The sequence below is a fragment of the Cheilinus undulatus genome, linkage group 7, assembly GCF_018320785.1.
Source record: "Cheilinus undulatus linkage group 7, ASM1832078v1, whole genome shotgun sequence".
Lineage (NCBI taxonomy): Eukaryota > Metazoa > Chordata > Actinopteri > Labriformes > Labridae > Cheilinus > Cheilinus undulatus.
In genome coordinates this window covers 53,859,340-53,880,975 of record NC_054871.1, presented here as the reverse complement: position 1 = coordinate 53,880,975, position 21,636 = coordinate 53,859,340, and positions in this window count along the sequence as shown.

Below are 21,636 nucleotides of genomic sequence, written 5' to 3'. Positions count from 1 at the left end.
CGACTGACATCACGACTGACATCACATCTGAAATCATGTCTGACATCACGACTGACATCACATCTGACATCACATCTGACATCACATCTGACATCACGACTGACATCACATCTGACATCACATCTGACATCACATCTGACATCACGACTGACATCACATCTGACATCACGTCTGACATCACAACTGAAATCATGTCTGACATCACGACTGACATCACATCTGACATCACATCTGAAATCATGTCTGACATCACGACTGACATCACATCTGACATCACGACTGACATCACGTCTGACATCTTGACTGACATCATGACTGACATCACATCTGACATCACGATGAGGATCACATCTGATTCACGTTTGACATCACATCTAACATCCCTTCTGACATCAGGACAGACATCACGTCTGAAATCACGACTGACCTCACGTCTGGCATCACATCTGACGTCATGACTGACATCACGTCTGACATCACATCTGACATCACGACTGACATCACGTCTGACATCACATCTGACGTCATGACTGACATCACGTCTGACATCATGAGTGACATCTCGACCGTCTGACATCCCAACTGACATCCCGACTGACATCACATCTGAAATCACGACTGACATCTAGACTGACATCGAGACTGATATGATGTCTGACATCACATCTGACATCACATCTGACATCACGACTGACATCACATCTGACATCACATCTGACATCACGACTGACATCACATCTGAAATCATGTCTGACACCACGACTGACATCACATCTGAAATCATGTCTGACATCACGACTGACATCACAATTGACATCACATCTGACATCACATCTGACATCACATCTGACATCACGACTGACATCACGACTGACATCACATCTGAAATCACGTCTGACATCACGACTGACATCACGACTGACATCACGTCTGACATCACGTCTGACATCACATCTGACGTCATGACTGACATCACGTCTGACATCACATCTGACATCACGACTGAAATCACGTCTGGCATCAAGACTGACATCACATCTGACATCACGTCTGAAATCACATCTGACATCACGTCTGAAATCACGACTGACCTCACGTCTGGCATCAAGACTGACATCACATCTGACATTACATCTGACATCACGGCTGACATCTTATCTGACATCACATCTGACATCACTTCAAACTTGATGACTCACATCACGACTGACATCACATCTGACATCAACATCTGACATCATGACTGACATCACGTCTGATATCATGTCTGACATCACATCTGATATTACATCTGACACCATGACTGACATCATGACTGACATCATGACTGACATCACAACTGCAAAAACGTCTGACATCACAAATGATATGTCTGACATCACATCTGACATCACGGCTGACATCTTATCTGACATCACATCTGACATCACTTCAAACTTGATGACTCACATCACGACTGACATCACATCTGACATCACATCTGACATCACGACTGACATCACGTCTGACATCACGACTGACATGATGTCTGACTTCAAGACTGATAACATCTGACATCACATCTGACATCACGACTGCAAAAACATCTGACATAACAAATGATATGTCTGACATCACGTCTGCCATCATGTCTGACATCACGACTGACATCACATCTGACATCACATCTGACATCACATCTGACATCACGACTGACATCACATCTGACATCACATCTGACATCACGACTGACATCACATCTGACATCACGACTGACATCACGACTGACATCACATCTGACATCAAGACTGACGACATCTGACATCACATCTGAAATCACGTCTGACATCTAGACTGACATCGAGACTGATATGATGTCTGACATCACATCTGACATCACATCTGACATCACGACTGACATCACATCTGACATCACATCTGACATCACGACTAACATCACGTCTGACATCACGACTGACATCAAAACTGACATCACGTCTGGCATCACGACTGATATCACGACTAAAATCACGTCTGACATCTAGACTGACATCGAGACTGATATGATGTCTGACATCACATCTGACATCACATCTGACATCACGACTGACATCACATCTGACATCACATCTGACATCACGACTGACATCACATCTGAAATCATGTCTGACACCACGACTGACATCACAATTGACATCACATCTGACATCACATCTGACATCACATCTGACATCACGACTGACATCACATCTGACATCACGACTGACATCACATCTGAAATCATGTCTGACATCACGACTGACATCACAATTGACATCACATCTGACATCACATCTGACATCACATCTGACATCACGACTGACATCACATCTGACATCACGACTGACATCACGACTGACATCACATCTGAAATCACGTCTGACATCACGACTGACATCACGACTGACATCACATTGACATCACGACTGACATCACGTCTGACATCACATCTGACATCACATCTGACATCGCATCTGACATCACGACTGACATCACATCTGACATCACATCTGAAATCATGTCTGACATCACATCTGACATCACGACCGACATCACATCTGACATCACATCTGAAATCATGTCTGACATCACGACTGACATCACATTGACATCACGACTGACATCACATCTGACATCACATCTGACATCACATCTGACATGACGTCTGACATCACGACTGACGACATCTGACATCACATCTGACATCACAACTGACATCACGTCTGACATCACATCTGACATCACGACTGACATCACGACTGACATCACATCTGACATCACATCTGACATCACATCTGACATCACATCTGACATCACAACTGACATCACGTCTGACATCACATCTGACATCACGACTGACATCACGACTGACATCACATCTGACATCAACATCTGACATCACGACTGACATCACATCTGACATTACATCTGACATCACGGCTGACATCTTATCTGACATCACATCTGACATCACTTCAAACTTGATGACTCACATCACGACTGACATCACATCTGACATCAACATCTGACATCATGACTGACATCACGTCTGATATCATGTCTGACATCACATCTGATATTACATCTGACACCATGACTGACATCATGACTGACATCATGACTGACATCACAACTGCAAAAACGTCTGACATCACAAATGATATGTCTGACATCACATCTGACATCACGGCTGACATCTTATCTGACATCACATCTGACATCACTTCAAACTTGATGACTCACATCACGACTGACATCACATCTGACATCACATCTGACATCACGACTGACATCACGTCTGACATCACGACTGACATGATGTCTGACTTCAAGACTGATAACATCTGACATCACATCTGACATCACGACTGCAAAAACATCTGACATAACAAATGATATGTCTGACATCACGTCTGCCATCATGTCTGACATCACGACTGACATCACATCTGACATCACAGCTGACATCCCAACTGACCTCATGACTGATATCACGACCGTCTGACATCACATCTGGCTTCACATCTGACATCATGCCTGACATCACAACTTCAAAAACGTCTGACATCACAAATGATATGTCTGATATCACGTCTGACATCACATCTGACATCACGACTGACATCACATCTGACATCACGACTAAGATCACATCTGACATCACTAATGACATCACCGCTGACATCACGTCTTATTCACGACTGACATCACGACTGACATCATGGCTGACATCATGAATGTCTGACATCATGTCTGACATCACATCTGATGTCACGTCTGACATCACAACCTACATCACGACTGAATGTACAGTTGCTAGAAAAAGTCTGTGAACCCTTTGAGATTTCTTGGATTTCTGCATAAATTGGTCGTCAAATGTGTTCTGATCTTCATCTAAGTCACAACAATAGACAAACACAGTCTGCTTAAACTAATACTGCACTAAAAATGAGATGTTTTCATGTTTTTATTGAACAAAACATGTAAACATTCACAGTGCAGGGTGGGAAAAGTAAGTGAACCCCTAGGCTAATGACTGGTTGACCCTCCTCTGGCAGCAATAACCTCAACCAAACGTTTCCTGTAGTTCAGATCAGACCTGCACAACGGTCAGGAGGAATTTTGGACCATTCCTCTTTACTAAACTGTTTCAGTTCAGCAATATTATTGGGATGTCTGGTGTGCATCGCTCTCTTGAGGTCATGCCACAGCATCTCAGTGGGGTTGAGGTCAGGACTCTGACTGGGCCACTCCAGAAGGCGTATTTTCTTCTGTTGAAGCCATTCTGTTGTTGATTTACTTCTATGCTTTGGGTCGTTGTCCTGTCCATCACCCATCCTCTGTTGAGCTTCAGTTGGTGGACAGATGGTCTTAAGTTTTCCTGTAAAATGTCTTGATAAAATTGGGAATTCATTTTTCCATCAATGACAACAGCAGCAAAGCAGCCCCAAACCATGATGGCCCCTCCACCATATTTCACAGTTGGGATGAGGTTTTGATGTTGGTGTGCTGTGCCTTTTTTTCTCCACACATAGCGTTGTGTGTTCCTTCCAAACAACTCAGTTTTGGTTTCATCTATGGACAGAATATTTTGCCAGTAGTGCTGTGGAACATCCAGGTGCTCTTTTGTAAACTTCATGTGGTGTTTATGTCGAAATTCTATTTTATTTGAGTTACTTCCGGTGTCCAGCTTCCACTGGTCCTTTGTGTTTGCTGGAAACTTACCTTTGTTCTCCCAAGGCTCCACCATCCCCCCACAGCACTGTGGAGAGCGGTAACACCTGCGGCGAGTTTCTAATCAGCGTCTGCTTCAAGAGGCTGGCTCTCCCACTCCACAGTGTCAGAGTTTTGCAGACTACTCACCAGTGGTAACTCCTGCGCTCGAATCCTCTCTATCCTGAGTATTATCCACCTCAAGATTATCTCCAGTGTTTTTTGTGACTTTGTACTTACCTGTGTTTTTTGCCTTCCAGTGCCTCACTCCTGACTTACCTGCCGCCCTGCTTTGTACTCTCTCCCACGAAGATTCCTCACTCTCTGGACCTCAGATTCACCTTCCCCCCTCCCCCATGCTCCTTAAATAAACTACTTGAAACTGTTTGCCGTCTCCGCAATCTGGGTCAAACACCATCTACACATCACACTTCAAATGTGCAGCAGTGTGTCTTTAGGACAGCAGTGGCTTCCTCCGTGGTGTCCTCCCATGAACTCCATTCTTGTTTAATGTTTTACTTATTGTAGATTTGTCAACACAAATGTTAGCATGTGCCAGAGACTTCTGTAAGTCTTTAGCTGACACTCTAGGATTCTTCTTCACCTCATTGAGCATTCTGCGCCGTGCTCTTGCAGCCATCTTTACAGGACGACCACGCCTAGGGAGAGTAGCAACAGTGCTGAACCTTCTCCATTTGTAGACAGTCTGTCTTACCGTGGACACATGAACATCAAGGCTTTAGAGATACTTTTGGAACCCTTTCCAGCTTCATGCAAGTCAACAATTCTTGATCGTAGGTCTTCTGAGAGCTCTTTTGTGCCAGGCATGGTTCACATCAGGCAATGCTTCTTGAGAACAGCAAACTCAAAACTGGTGTGTGTTTTTCATAGGGCAGGACATCTTTAACCAACACATCCAATCTCATCTCATTGATTGGACTCCAGGTTGGCTGACTCCTGGCTCCAATTAGCTCTTGGAGAAGTCATTAGCCTAGGGGTTCACATACTTTTTCCACCCTGCACTGTGAATGTTTACATGTTTTGTTCAATAAAAACATGAAAACATATCATTTTTTGTGCAGTATTAGTTTAAGCAGACTGTGTTTGTCTACTGTCGTGAATTAGATGAAGATCAGAACACATTTGATGACCAATTTATGCAGAAATCCAAGAAATCTCAAAGGGTTCACAGACTTTTTCTAGTGACTGTAAGTTTGATACCTTCTGACATCATGACTGACATCACGACTGACACCAAGTCTATGGCAGGCGGTTTTAACATTTAAAAGTTAAGTTTGACTATCCAAAACTCTAATTGTAGATATCTGTAACTCAATGTCGCCTAGACAAAAAAACATGTCGGATATCCAAAAATACATTCTGCTCATCCAAAATTGTCATTTAAGATATCTACAACGTCATTTTGACTCGGCGAAATGACGTCACTTTTGCCATTCATGTGAACTGGGTATGTCATTTTGGATATCCAAAATGTGAATTACGGATATCTGCAAATAAATTGTACATATCTGTAATTATAGTTCAAGATATCTCTAATTACATTTTGACTAGACAGAATTAGAATTACACATATCTTGAAATGTATAGAAATGACGCGAATTAAAGATCTAAAGATCTGAGGCTGAGTTCCTGGTCTCATTGTTGGTGATGGTCCTCTAAAGATCTGAGGCTGAGTTCCTGGTCTCATTGTTGGTGATGGTCCTCTAAAGATCTGAGGCTGAGTTCCTGGTCTCATTGTTGGTGCTAGTCCTCTAAAGATCTGAGGCTGAGTTCCTGGTCTCATTGTTGGTGATGGTCCTCTAAAGATCTGAGGCTGAGTTCCTGGTCTCATTGTTGGTGCTAGTCCTCTAAAGATCTGAGGCTAAGTTCCTGGTCTCATTGTTGGTGATGGTCCTCTAAAGATCTGAGGCTTAGTTCCTGGTCTCATTGTTGGTGCTAGTCCTCTAAAGATCTGAGGCTGAGTTCCTGGTCTCATTGTTGGTGATGGTCCTCTAAAGATCTGAGGCTGAGTTCCTGGTCTCATTGTTGGTGATGGTCCTCTAAAGATCTGAGGCTGAGTTCCTGGTCTCATTGTTGGTGCTAGTCCTCTAAAGATCTGAGACTAAGTTCCTGGTCTCATTGTTGGTGATGGTCCTCTAAAGATCTGAGGCTGAGTTCCTGGTCTCATTGTTGGTGATGGTCCTCTAAAGATCTGAGGCTGAGTTCTTCGCTGGTCTCATTGTTGGTGCTAGTCCTCTAAAGATCTGGGGCTTAGTTCCTGGTCTCATTGTTGGTGATGGTCCTCTAAAGATCTGAGGCTGAGTTCCTGGTCTCATTGTTGGTGATGGTCCTCTAAAGATCTGAGGCTGAGTTCCTGGTCTCATTGTTGGTGCTAGTCCTCTAAAGATCTGAGGCTGAGTTCCTGGTCTCATTGTTGGTGATGGTCCTCTAAAGATCTGAGGCTGAGTTCCTGGTCTCATTGTTGGTGCTAGTCCTCTAAAGATCTGAGGCTGAGTTCCTGGTCTCATTGTTGGTGCTAGTCCTCTAAAGATCTGAGACTAAGTTCCTGGTCTCATTGTTGGTGATGGTCCTCTAAAGATCTGAGGCTGAGTTCCTGGTCTCATTGTTGGTGATGGTCCTCTAAAGATCTGAGGCTGAGTTCTTCGCTGGTCTCATTGTTGGTGCTAGTCCTCTAAAGATCTGGGGCTTAGTTCCTGGTCTCATTGTTGGTGATGGTCCTCTAAAGATCTGAGGCTGAGTTCCTGGTCTCATTGTTGGTGCTAGTCCTCTAAAGATCTGAGGCTGAGTTCCTGGTCTCATTGTTGGTGATGGTCCTCTAAAGATCTGAGGCTGAGTTCCTGGTCTCATTGTTGGTGATGGTCCTCTAAAGATCTGAGGCTGAGTTCCTGGTCTCATTGTTGGTGCTAGTCCTCTAAAGATCTGAGGCTGAGTTCCTGGTCTCATTGTTGATGCTGGTCCTCTAAAGATCTGAGGCTGAGTTCCTGGTCTCATTGTTGGTGCTAGTCCTCTAAAGATCTGGGGCTGAGTTCCTGGTCTCATTGTTGGTGATGGTCCTCTAAAGATCTGAGGCTGAGTTCCTGGTCTCATTGTTGGTGATGGTCCTCTAAAGATCTGAGGCTGAGTTCCTGGTCTCATTGTTGGTGATGGTCCTCTAAAGATCTGAGGCTGAGTTCCTGGTCTCATTGTTGGTGCTAGTCCTCTAAAGATCTGAGGCTGAGTTCCTGGTCTCATTGTTGGTGCTAGTCCTCTAAAGATCTGAGGCTGAGTTCCTGGTCTCATTGTTGGTGCTAGTCCTCTAAAGATCTGAGGCTGAGTTCCTGGTCTCATTGTTGGTGATGGTCCTCTAAAGATCTGAGGCTGAGTTCCTGGTCTCATTGTTGGTGATGGTCCTCTAAAGATCTGAGGCTGAGTTCCTGGTCTCATTGTTGGTGATGGTCCTCTAAAGATCTGAGGCTGAGTTCCTGGTCTCATTGTTGGTGATGGTCCTCTAAAGATCTGGGGCTTAGTTCCTGGTCTCATTGTTGGTGATGGTCCTCTAAAGATCTGGGGCTGAGTTCCTGGTCTCATTGTTGGAGATGGTCCTCTAAAGATCTGAGGCTGAGTTCCTGGTCTCATTGTTGGTGCTAGTCCTCTAAAGATCTGAGGCTGAGTTCCTGGTCTCATTGTTGGTGCTAGTCCTCTAAAGATCTGAGGCTGAGTTCCTGGTCTCATTGTTGGTGATGGTCCTCTAAAGATCTGAGGCTGAGTTCCTGGTCTCATTGTTGGTGATGGTCCTCTAAAGATCTGAGGCTGAGTTCTTCGCTGGTCTCATTGTTGGTGCTAGTCCTCTAAAGATCTGGGGCTTAGTTCCTGGTCTCATTGTTGGTGATGGTCCTCTAAAGATCTGAGGCTGAGCTCCTGGTCTCATTGTTGGTGCTAGTCCTCTAAAGATCTGAGGCTGAGTTCCTGGTCTCATTGTTGGTGATGGTCCTCTAAAGATCTGGGGCTTAGTTCCTGGTCTCATTGTTGGTGATGGTCCTCTAAAGATCTGGGGCTTAGTTCCTGGTCTCATTGTTGGTGATGGTCCTCTAAAGATCTGGGGCTTAGTTCCTGGTCTCATTGTTGGTGATGGTCCTCTAAAGATCTGGGGCTTAGTTCCTGGTCTCATTGTTGGTGATGGTCCTCTAAAGATCTGGGGCTGAGTTCCTGGTCTCATTGTTGGTGATGGTCCTCTAAAGATCTGGGGCTGAGTTCCTGGTCTCATTGTTGGTGATGGTCCTCTAAAGATCTGGGGCTGAGTTCCTGGTCTCATTGTTGGTGATGGTCCTCTAAAGATCTGGGGCTGAGTTCCTGGTCTCATTGTTGGTGATGGTCCTCTAAAGATCTGGGGCTGAGTTCCTGGTCTCATTGTTGGTGATGGTCCTCTAAAGATCTGGGGCTGAGTTCCTGGTCTCATTGTTGGTGATGGTCCTCTAAAGATCTGGGGCTGAGTTCCTGGTCTCATTGTTGGTGATGGTCCTCTAAAGATCTGGGGCTGAGTTCCTGGTCTCATTGTTGGTGATGGTCCTCTAAAGATCTGGGGCTGAGTTCCTGGTCTCATTGTTGGTGATGGTCCTCTAAAGATCTGGGGCTGAGTTCCTGGTCTCATTGTTGGTGATGGTCCTCTAAAGATCTGGGGCTTAGTTCCTGGTCTCATTGTTGGTGATGGTCCTCTAAAGATCTGGGGCTTAGTTCCTGGTCTCATTGTTGGTGATGGTCCTCTAAAGATCTGGGGCTGAGTTCCTGGTCTCATTGTTGGTGATGGTCCTCTAAAGATCTGGGGCTGAGTTCCTGGTCTCATTGTTGGTGATGGTCCTCTAAAGATCTGGGGCTTAGTTCCTGGTCTCATTGTTGGTGATGGTCCTCTAAAGATCTGGGGCTGAGTTCCTGGTCTCATTGTTGGTGATGGTCCTCTAAAGATCTGGGGCTGAGTTCCTGGTCTCATTGTTGGTGATGGTCCTCTAAAGATCTGAGGCTGAGTTCCTGGTCTCATTGTTGGTGCTAGTCCTCTAAAGATCTGGGGCTGAGTTCCTGGTCTCATTGTTGGTGATGGTCCTCTAAAGATCTGGGGCTGAGTTCCTGGTCTCATTGTTGGTGATGGTCCTCTAAAGATCTGGGGCTGAGTTCCTGGTCTCATTGTTGGTGATGGTCCTCTAAAGATCTGGGGCTGAGTTCCTGGTCTCATTGTTGGTGATGGTCCTCTAAAGATCTGGGGCTGAGTTCCTGGTCTCATTGTTGGTGATGGTCCTCTAAAGATCTGGGGCTGAGTTCCTGGTCTCATTGTTGGTGATGGTCCTCTAAAGATCTGGGGCTGAGTTCCTGGTCTCATTGTTGGTGATGGTCCTCTAAAGATCTGGGGCTGAGTTCCTGGTCTCATTGTTGGTGATGGTCCTCTAAAGATCTGGGGCTTAGTTCCTGGTCTCATTGTTGGTGATGGTCCTCTAAAGATCTGGGGCTTAGTTCCTGGTCTCATTGTTGGTGATGGTCCTCTAAAGATCTGGGGCTGAGTTCCTGGTCTCATTGTTGGTGATGGTCCTCTAAAGATCTGGGGCTTACTTCCTGGTCTCATTGTTGGTGATGGTCCTCTAAAGATCTGGGGCTGAGTTCCTGGTCTCATTGTTGGTGATGGTCCTCTAAAGATCTGGGGCTGAGTTCCTGGTCTCATTGTTGGTGATGGTCCTCTAAAGATCTGGGGCTGAGTTCCTGGTCTCATTGTTGGTGATGGTCCTCTAAAGATCTGGGGCTGAGTTCCTGGTCTCATTGTTGGTGATGGTCCTCTAAAGATCTGGGGCTGAGTTCCTGGTCTCATTGTTGGTGATGGTCCTCTATAGATCTGGGGCTTAGTTCCTGGTCTCATTGTTGGTGATGGTCCTCTAAAGATCTGGGGCTGAGTTCCTGGTCTCATTGTTGGTGATGGTCCTCTAAAGATCTGGGGCTTACTTCCTGGTCTCATTGTTGGTGATGGTCCTCTAAAGATCTGGGGCTTAGTTCCTGGTCTCATTGTTGGTGATGGTCCTCTAAAGATCTGGGGCTGAGTTCCTGGTCTCATTGTTGGTGATGGTCCTCTAAAGATCTGGGGCTGAGTTCCTGGTCTCATTGTTGGTGATGGTCCTCTAAAGATCTGGGGCTGAGTTCCTGGTCTCATTGTTGGTGATGGTCCTCTAAAGATCTGGGGCTGAGTTCCTGGTCTCATTGTTGGTGATGGTCCTCTAAAGATCTGGGGCTGAGTTCCTGGTCTCATTGTTGGTGATGGTCCTCTAAAGATCTGGGGCTGAGTTCCTGGTCTCATTGTTGGTGATGGTCCTCTAAAGATCTGGGGCTGAGTTCCTGGTCTCATTGTTGGTGATGGTCCTCTAAAGATCTGAGGCTGAGTTCCTGGTCTCATTGTTGGTGCTAGTCCTCTAAAGATCTGAGGCTGAGTTCCTGGTCTCATTGTTGGTGCTAGTCCTCTAAAGATCTGGGGCTGAGTTCCTGGTCTCATTGTTGGTGATGGTCCTCTAAAGATCTGGGGCTGAGTTCCTGGTCTCATTGTTGGTGATGGTCCTCTAAAGATCTGGGGCTGAGTTCCTGGTCTCATTGTTGGTGATGGTCCTCTAAAGATCTGGGGCTGAGTTCCTGGTCTCATTGTTGGTGATGGTCCTCTAAAGATCTGGGGCTGAGTTCCTGGTCTCATTGTTGGTGATGGTCCTCTAAAGATCTGGGGCTTAGTTCCTGGTCTCATTGTTGGTGATGGTCCTCTAAGGATCTGGGGCTTAGTTCCTGGTCTCATTGTTGGTGTTGGTCCTCTAAAGATCTGGGGCTGAGTTCCTGGTCTCATTGTTGGTGATGGTCCTCTAAAGATCTGGGGCTGAGTTCCTGGTCTCATTGTTGGTGATGGTCCTCTAAGGATCTGGGGCTTAGTTCCTGGTCTCATTGCTGGTGATGGTCCTCTAAAGATCTGGGGCTGAGTTCCTGGTCTCATTGTTGGTGATGGTCCTCTAAAGATCTGGGGCTTACTTCCTGGTCTCATTGTTGGTGATGGTCCTCTAAAGATCTGGGGCTGAGTTCCTGGTCTCATTGTTGGTGATGGTCCTCTAAAGATCTGGGGCTTACTTCCTGGTCTCATTGTTGGTGATGGTCCTCTAAAGATCTGGGGCTGAGTTCCTGGTCTCATTGTTGGTGATGGTCCTCTAAAGATCTGGGGCTTAGTTCCTGGTCTCATTGTTGGTGATGGTCCTCTAAAGATCTGGGGCTTACTTCCTGGTCTCATTGTTGGTGATGGTCCTCTAAAGATCTGGGGCTGAGTTCCTGGTCTCATTGTTGGTGATGGTCCTCTAAAGATCTGGGGCTGAGTTCTTCGCTGGTCTCATCGTCAGTGATGTTGTCTTTAGCTGTGACTATCAACAGATTCTCTCCTCCTGATTGGATGGTCCATAAAACCTCTCTAAGGATCCGGCTCTGGTCTCCTATCAGCCAAAGAACAGTAAGACCTGAACCGAGGTTTCCCAACATAAAACTGACCCCGTGCTGACCCCCACTGAGCGCCCTCACCCCCCCACAGAGATTTAAATCTGATTTAATGTGAACGTTCAGCTCCAGTTTCTGGGACCAGACCTCAGGGGGAGAACTTGATCCATGTTTTTATCTCCTGTGGATTTCACTTCCACTCTTTTCTTCCACAGATCACATTCAGCCCCCGCTGTGAGGGCTGCCATGTTAAAGTAGTGTTTCTGAACACCCTGGTTTCTGGAACAGTCTCTACATCCACAGGAATCACACAATGACTTATTGATATCTGAGTGGTGGTCCAGGATGTCAGGGACCACTGCGGAACCGTTAACCCTAGGGTTTCTTCTTTAGGACCACATGTTTGTTGTTGTTGGGTTTGGCTCAGTGTGAGAACACACGTTTGGACACGTTTAAGTCTCTGTGTTTATGTACAAGCTGCCCTGAACCCTCTGAGGGATTCATGAAGTTGTTGGATTGAATTTACACTAAAGGGTGTTCTCACTCTAGGCCTCCGTACCGGGCCGTACTCTAACAGTGCTGAAGCCCTCCCCTGTCCCCCTTTGGTCCGCACTCACACTGCTCAACGCGTCCAGGCCTGGGCACGGATACGTCACGCGCCGACGTCATCACACCAAGTATCCACCGTTCATGGCTTCATAGGTGTAGATGGCTCAGTATTTCTAAGTGTTGTTTTTTTAGGCTGTAGAATATCAACAGATTTCTACCATATCTGATCTGACAGCAGAGGTACTTCAGCTGACACCTGACATCAGCAGCTACATTCACTACACAGAGCCCAGCGAGGACAGAGAGAGAAAGGCGGTTCATAGCGGAGAGTTATCGCTCACAGCATCTAATCTGGAGTCTGATCAGAGTAACAAGCACTTCTGATGAATGAAACTGGACTTTTGATCTCATATGAGCCCCTACAGCTGCTCTTCTGCGTAGCAGTATACTATCTGAATCCCCGTGGAGTTCTTTTACGCGCCCTGAACTGAGCCTTTTCTCAGCGTTTGGATGCCTTTCAGTGCTGCACCAAACAGGCTCTCATGTCACCGGACAGTCTGTGTTCAGAGCAGGATTAAACGTTCAGATCAAAGATGTTTTTAACGGTGACCAGAGCGATTTTAACCCTCTGATGAGAGCTGGAGGTGAACGCGCCTCAGGATTAATAAACGGTGTTCAGTCCAAACTTCAGCGATCAAGATCCCAATTTCACTGCTTGGTGACATGAAACAGAATTAGAGGTCAGTTAATCCAGTGGAGGATACTTTGGTATTGTGTTTTTTAATCAGAGACGTTAAATAAAAGAAATTAAAAGAAAAAAGCTCTGTAGGGTCTCTTACAGGACCTTTAAAGGTCTTGTGACACCTGGGTCACAGTGGGACCTTATAGGCAAGGGCTGTGATGATCCCCTTCATGGAGATTTAATTTGCATACAGTATTTAAAAACTATAGATGTCTGTGTGTTTTTATATGGCAACCATCAATACTGGCATCTAAAGGGTTAAATCATATTTCTGATTCAGATCAGGAGGCTCCTGGGTGGTTAAATAACTGTCTTTTAGAGCTGGGACATATGGCCTAAAACTGATATCCTGGTATATTTTTGATATAACCTGATAAATGACAAATATCCAATGTTTTGGACTGTCCTCTCAGCAGCTGTGTTTAATTTAATGACACTAGTTTGGGGATTATGACGGACTCTTCTGTTGGATTTTTAATAAAATTGTTTGCAGAAAATAAAAATCAATATAAAGTCAAATGTAGCAGTTTTATTTTGAAAAGGACTTCACTCAGTCTTTTACTGATAAATCAAAAATAGAAAAACACACGTGCAGAGGAGTTTTCTGGAGAGATGCATTCAGGGACAGTGGGAGAAGTGAAACCAGTGAGAAATGCACGCTGACGCCTCAAAACGTCCACATAATCATACTCGATTTTTCGCGATATAGTCATTTTATACATTGCGAGTTGCAAAAGTTACGAGACATCGAGTGTACTTGATATATCGCCCGGCCTCGTGTCATGGGGGGGCTTCGCCTGGGAGAGTCGGTCTAATGCTAGTCCAGAGCTCACTGCACCATTCTCCTGTTGATGCCGTCAGGTTTGTGAATCTACCCTCAGATTCCACCTTCATCTGTAATCACCATTGGTGGAGACCTTCATAGCAGCTCACCCTCTCACCAGTCAGGATAAACACAACAGCTTCAGGCTAAAGCCTCTCTGACAGCTCCATCATGTTCTGGCACCATGACCTTCTACACAGATATCCGAGAGCGTGTTGAAGTGGATCCCACTGCCAAAGGCTGAGCTGGTTCCTCTGGGATCACAGAGCTCAGTTTCACTAGTGTTTGTGTCCTGGAACCATTGTTTAAATGTTTGGAATTAAATCACATTTTACACACACGTTAGACGTGCCATGTAGCCGGGTCTGTGTTGAATTAGATGACGTTGGAACATCAGGAGTCAGAATGAGAGCAGCTGGGGTAGAGGAGGGGAGGGGGCAGTATGACCCTGGTGGTCGGTTATTACTGATGGCTAAAAGAACAGCGTCTAACCCTCCAGTATTCCTTCATGTTCTTGGCTTTAACTTTAAGTCTCACTGAGCCAGAGCTCCACTTTGTTCCAGTGATTTCAACACAAACAGAAACCCGCCCGATCCCTGCAAACAATGCAGAGTTCATTCTGTAATCATGGTCAGGAACAACAGGAGAAGGACTAAAAGACACGAGCTGGTACAGTACAGGACCGCTCCAAGTCAATAAAAAGGCTCAAACATGGCGGCAACCCTCAATAATCTCCTGTTTTTCACTGTAGAATCACAAAGTTTATATCCAAACGTCAATCTTTTGTTGTGAACATAAACATTCTCAACCTCCCAGTCTTTTAGGATGGAATTATTAACCGTCAAACATTCAAGAATGTCTCTGGTCGTTAATTGGGAGTTTATTTGCCAGAAACTGAGTCAAATTTAGCCTCGTTCTGCAGATACATGTGGGTCCATAAAATTTAGACATTCAGGTGCTAAGATTCACTGTGCCACAAGCTGGGTCTGGAGATCAGGGGGAGGGTGGCCAGAGTAAAGCTGCATGTAACAAGGTCAAGCTCAACAGCAGTCAAGGTCAAGCTCAACAGCAGCCAAGGTCATGCTCATACAGCCAAGGTCAAGCTCTACAGCAGCCAAGGTCAAGCTCAACAGCAGCCAAGGTCAAGCTCAACAGCAGCCAAGGTCATGCTCATACAGCCAAGGTCAAGCTCTACAGCAGCCAAGGTCATGCTCATACAGCCAAGGTCAAGCTCTACAGCAGCCAAGGTCAAGCTCAACAGCAGTCAAGGTCAAGCTCAACAGCAGCCAAGGTCATGCTCATACAGCCAAGGTCAAGCTCTACAGCAGCCAAGGTCAAGCTCAACAGCAGTCAAGGTCAAGCTCAACAGCTCAACAGCAGCCAAGGTCAAGCTCAACAGCAGCCAAGGTCAAGCTCATACAGCCCAGGTCAAGCTCAACAGCTCGACAGCAGCCAAGGTCAAGCTCAACAGCTCAACAGCAGCCAAGGTCAAGCTCGACAGCAGCCAAGGTCATGCTCATACAGCCAAGGTCAAGCTCTACAGCAGCCAAGGTCAAGCTCAACAGCAGCCAAGGTCAAGCTCATACAGCCCAGGTCAAGCTCAACAGCTCGACAGCAGCCAAGGTCAAGCTCATACAGCCAAGGTCAAGCTCAACAGCAGCCAAGGTCAAGCTCGACAGCAGCCAAGGTCATGCTCATACAGCCAAGGTCAAGCTCTACAGCAGCCAAGGTCAAGCTCGACAGCAGCCAAGGTCAAGCTCAACAGCAGCCAAGGTCAAGCTCTACAGCAGCCAAGGTCAAGCTCTACAGCAGCCAAGGTCAAGCTCGACAGCAGCCAAGTTTAAGCTCGACAGCAGCCAAGGTCAAGCTCGACAGCAGCCAAGTTTAAGCTCAACAGCAGCCAAGGTCAAGCTCGACAGCAGCCAAGGTCATGCTCATACAGCCAAGGTCATGCTCATACAGCCAAGGTCAAGCTCATACAGCCAAGGTCAAGCTCATACAGCCAAGGTCAAGCTCAACAGTGACCAAAGCCAAGCAGCTTTTTAAATTTGTCTCTGTTATGCGCTGAGTCGGCTACAAACGCTGCCTTTATCTGTTATTTTTCTATAGCTGATATCCACATTACACACCTGCACACTGAGGGGTTTTAAGTGAGGTTTCAGGAGCAGGAAAGAGAGAGGAGTTGGAGGAGCTGATGTGAATCTTCAATCAGCCATCTGTTATATTTCCATGGTTTATATCCTCATAATAAACAAGCAAACTTTAGTGATTAAGTGAGGTTTCAGGGTGAGAGAGAGGGAGAGAGAGAGAGGAGGGGTCTGGTTGGGGTGAGCAAGCGAGGGGGAAGCAGCGGGCACTCCTTTGAATCATCACTCACCCATTTAAATGACTTGGACTGATGTGAAATTTTGCATAAAATTGAGCCTGTTCTGAAAAAAACCATTACGGACAAAAGTGTGGGCGTTGGTGTGCAACCTCTAACATGAGCTCGATTTTCTTTTTTAACGTGCCAAAAATTTTGACAAAAAATGGGCTCAGTGTGCAAAGGCCTGTACGCTCAGGTACGTTACCTTCAGCCATGGCAGCGGCAGGTTCAACGCCGTTCCAGAGGAGGACAGAGTCTGTTTGCTGTGTAGCTTTGGAGAAACTAAGATTCATTTTTCTCTTTTACTGTCAAATTTACGGTGATTTGACTGATAATGTCTGATAAATGCTGACTTCTTTTAGTTCCATGATTGTGGAGAAAAAAATGAGTTCTGTTTCAGAAAAGGAACCTTTGCTACGGCAGCAGAATGTTGTTTACTGAGCAGGATGAAGACCGTGGAACTCTGTAAATGTAATGAATGGATCTTTTTATAAAACACTGCAAGTGTATTCTGGGGTCTGATAAACCCAGGAGGGCTGGGCACTTCATCAATCCACCACAACTACCCGACATCTACAGACAGAGCCGCACAAGTTAAAGAGGCTATGTCTGCACAACCAATCAGTGCAAAGAAGGAGGTGGAGCCAAGTTTCTCTGCAGCAACAAGCCGTGGGATGGATCAGCCATCCAAGCTTAGGATGGGGACGAGTGGTTTCAGAAACAGAGCTAAGGCCCAGAAAGGTGGAAATGGTGTTCATTTAGTCAGTCATGGTCCCATTTAGACACCAGAGCTGTTTGGTCCGCTTTAACTGAACTCTGGTCCATTTTCCCAGATAGTCTGGTTCGTTTCGAGTGGTGTCAACGCTCACACGAACTGGACTTGCAGACCAAACAAGCGGATTCTGGACCACCTGAAACAGGGGTCTCGGCCCGCTCCCTAACGAACCCTGGTGCAGTTCGTTGGAGGTGTGAACGACCAACTTGTGAACCAAAGGCAGGATGAGGCATAAACCGTAATGCTATACGGATTTGTATGTGATTTAATACGCTCAAACACACGTCAGTACCTGCTCAGCGTCTGTGTATCCATGGCAACCCGTCGTACTTCGTGCTTATTTATTCGTCTCGTGTAAAGAACATGTTGGACAGCTCACCGTCTCGCTGACTGCTCCTTATGACAGCGTAAATTCTGCGTTTTTTTCATTGTTATGTGGAAGAAAAGACCGGCAGAAGGCATCTCATCTTCTTCTATGCTTTCTTCTCTTTTTTGTCGCCGTTTGTGCAACAGCGCCCCTAGCAGGCGGAGCAGTGGAGCAGTGTGAATGCAAACCAGACCAAAGGAAAGTGCAACAATGTTGCCATTTCTGTTCAAAAACGGACCGAGTCCCCGGACTATCAGCTGTGAACACGGCCTTATTTACAACCCCAGTGCCACAAAAGCGCGGGCGCCATGCGGGGTCGTGTAAACGGCCCACGCCACCAATGCAACCCTGCCCCAGCAGGCTTTAGAACTGAGCCAGGAGAACAAGCTGGAGGGTCCCTCTCCACTTTAGTCCACATGGCGTCTGTGGTTTCCTAAAAGAATTTAACATTTTGACCAATCTGACCACAGAACAGTTTTCCATTTGGCCTCAGTCTACAGTCACAGCGCATCATTTAGACTCAGAATCAATCTTTATTTGTATATCAACTTTCATACAACACAGTGTAGCACAAAGTGCTTTACATACAAAAAGAATAGGAAGGAAAGAATACCCCACCCCGCCCTGTCCCCTCCTCCCCGCCCCACCATCCAAACACAACAGTGGCAAGTTACTCAGTGCACTGAGTAACAAGGAAAAATCTTCAATAAGGCACAGACCGGAAATGTCCAAGGGCGCACTCACACTAGGCCATCCGTACCGTGCCTGGGCCCGTTTCAGCCAAAAGTCCGGTACGTCTGGCCAGTGTGAGTGCTTCGGCGCGGCACGCTTCGTGGCCCCGGCACGGATGGACGAGGTGGGCCTAAGCACGGCACGGATGCAAATGAAGGAGCACAAGCGCGGGAATGTGACGTAGCGTCAAGTAACAACAAAAGGCCCCGCCCCAGAGCAGAGGCAGCAGCTGCAGAGACAGCAGGATGTTTAAGAGAGAGAAACAGAGGAAAGATTTTATAAGAGCTGAAGAATTTAACTTCGCACAGCTGCACGACCTCTTTCTAATGGATCCCAGTCCAGTCCACATTCCTGACCAGTTTCAAACAAAGTCAGGCTTTAATGACTGTGAGAGGTTTTCTGGTTTGTAAAATAAAACTTCTTCCCTTGTTTTAGTGGCAAACAGCAGCTCATGGAAATCAAACACCTTTCATCCTCCGCGCGTAAAGGAGAGTGCCAAATACACGGACAAGTGTGTGCCGGTTAATCTCACGGCTGATGTAACCTCTCTGATTAAAAAACATAATACCAAAGTATCCTCCACTGGATTAACTGACCTCTAATTCTGTTTCATGTCACCAAGCAGTGAAATTGGGATCTTGATCGCTGAAGTTTGGACTGAACACCGTTTATTAATCCTGAGGCGCGTTCACCTCCAGCTCTCATCAGAGGGTTAAAATCGCTCTGGTCACCGTTAAAAACATCTTTGATCTGAACGTTTAATCCTGCTCTGAACACAGACTGTCCGGTGACATGAGAGCCTGTTTGGTGCAGCACTGAAAGGCATCCAAACGCTGAGAAAAGGCTCAGTTCAGGGCGCGTAAAAGAACTCCACGGGGATTCAGATAGTATACTGCTACGCAGAAGAGCAGCTGTAGGGGCTCATATGAGATCAAAAGTCCAGTTTCATTCATCAGAAGTGCTTGTTACTCTGATCAGACTCCAGATTAGATGCTGTGAGCGATAACTCTCCGCTATGAACCGCCTTTCTCTCTCTGTCCTCGCTGGGCTCTGTGTAGTGAATGTAGCTGCTGATGTCAGGTGTCAGCTGAAGTACCTCTGCTGTCAGATCAGATATGGTAGAAATCTGTTGATATTCTACAGCCTAAAAAAACAACACTTAGAAATACTGAGCCATCTACACCTATGAAGCCATGAACGGTGGATACTTGGTGTGATGACGTCGGCGCGTGACGTATCCGTGCCCAGGCCTGGACGCGTTGAGCAGTGTGAGTGCGGACCAAAGGGGGACAGGGGAGGGCTTCAGCACTGTTAGAGTACGGCCCGGTACGGAGGCCTAGAGTGAGAACACCCTAACTGATGCTAAAAGGCAAACATACAATACAGTAATAAGTTTATTGATCCCTGAAGGAAATGCATTTGTGTGGAGTCTCATCTGTTCACGGTAGAATTATGAAGTCTCATTGCTGATGGTTTTGTTGTATTTAGTTCTGCCTGCTCACAGATAAGTGTTGATTTTTACCACAGACGAAGTTTACAAAGACAGGTGTCTCAATTAAGAGGACAAGAGGCCGGCAACTTCAAATTAAGTTCACATTTATGAAGAGTTTGTCAGATAAAGTCCAGCTAGACTGCTTTAATTAAAGGCAATCATAAACAGTGAGAATGGCACAGCTACCACAGGAGTGTGCTTCTACAATCTCATTTGATGCAGTAGTAAAAAAAGGTATATTTTAACAGTAGATGCTCTTTAATACTTCACACCGTCCCAGATAAAGTTAAATTGCACGGCAAAATTAGATAAATCACTACAATGAACAGACACAGCAAACAAAGGGATGCCTGCAGGGCAGCTACACATTCTGTATTTTACTGTGACTTTTGAGGATTGCACTTTGCTCATTAATATTGCACACAGCCCGCTCAGCAATGAACTAATCTTAATAGAGTGGGAAAAGAAACAGCGACAGATTTAAATAACACAGCAGTCCTAAAAGAAAATACACAATGCATCAGAATACTATATACACATATGTAAAAATAACCGTTCTTTTAAAGAAAGCATGCCTTAAATTAGCACACCAGTCAGCAGTGTGACTAATGTGGTAACCCCAGCTAAAAACATAAAAAACAAAGTTACCAATCTGACCACACGATTCGACAGCTTTGATCTGATTAAAGCAGAAAGACAATCAGCATATTTAACTTTACTGATAGTACCAATGGCTACATGAAATAAACTCATCCTATGCATTCATTTAGACGAGAGTCCAACAGTGATTTACTAAATGATGTCACATGTCAAACAGCCCATGCTAATGCTTTCAGACGGCACTGCAGCAGAGTGTCCATCCCTCCAACATTATGTGTTCTGGGCGCTACAAACTAAACAAACTTCATTTAATGAGTTGTCTTATGTGAGCGCTCATGTTGCCTAGCCAGAGTTACGATTTAACAGATTGCTTTCCGCAAGCAAATGTTTGTCATGCGTGTGCTCCTCACAGCACTTCCTCATTTAGTGACCTGCAGCAAAGGGAGAGAGAGAGGAAGAGCCCTGTCTGCGTCACCCTTTCATAGCCTCCTGCAGGGAAACAGCGACACCACATCACAGTGTGAAAGATCCTCTAGATCTTTCTGTCCTGCAGCGCAGGGATGGGAGCCGTCCACCGCCGCTGTTTCTTTGCTCATTTAGGGAGATATGACGTGATGATCCATGTTTCTCAGAGTGGCCTCCACCTTCTCCATTGTGCGTCTCTCCTCCTCATCCTCCAATGAGTTCAGCTTGGTTCCCACCACAGAGCCAGCTTTTTTAACCAGTGTGTTCAGACGCCTTGCATCCTTGTGTTTTCCACTGCCTCCCCAGCATAAAACAGAACACTTGCCCCCACAGACTGATAAAACATCTGCAGCATCTTACTGCAGATGTGTATGATCGGAGTCTTCTGAGGCAGAAGAGGAGGCTCTGCCCCTTTTTGTAGATGAAGTCTATGTTTTTAGACCAGTCCAACTTACTATCCAGGTGTACACCTAAATATTTATACCATGTCACCACCTCCATGTCCACGCC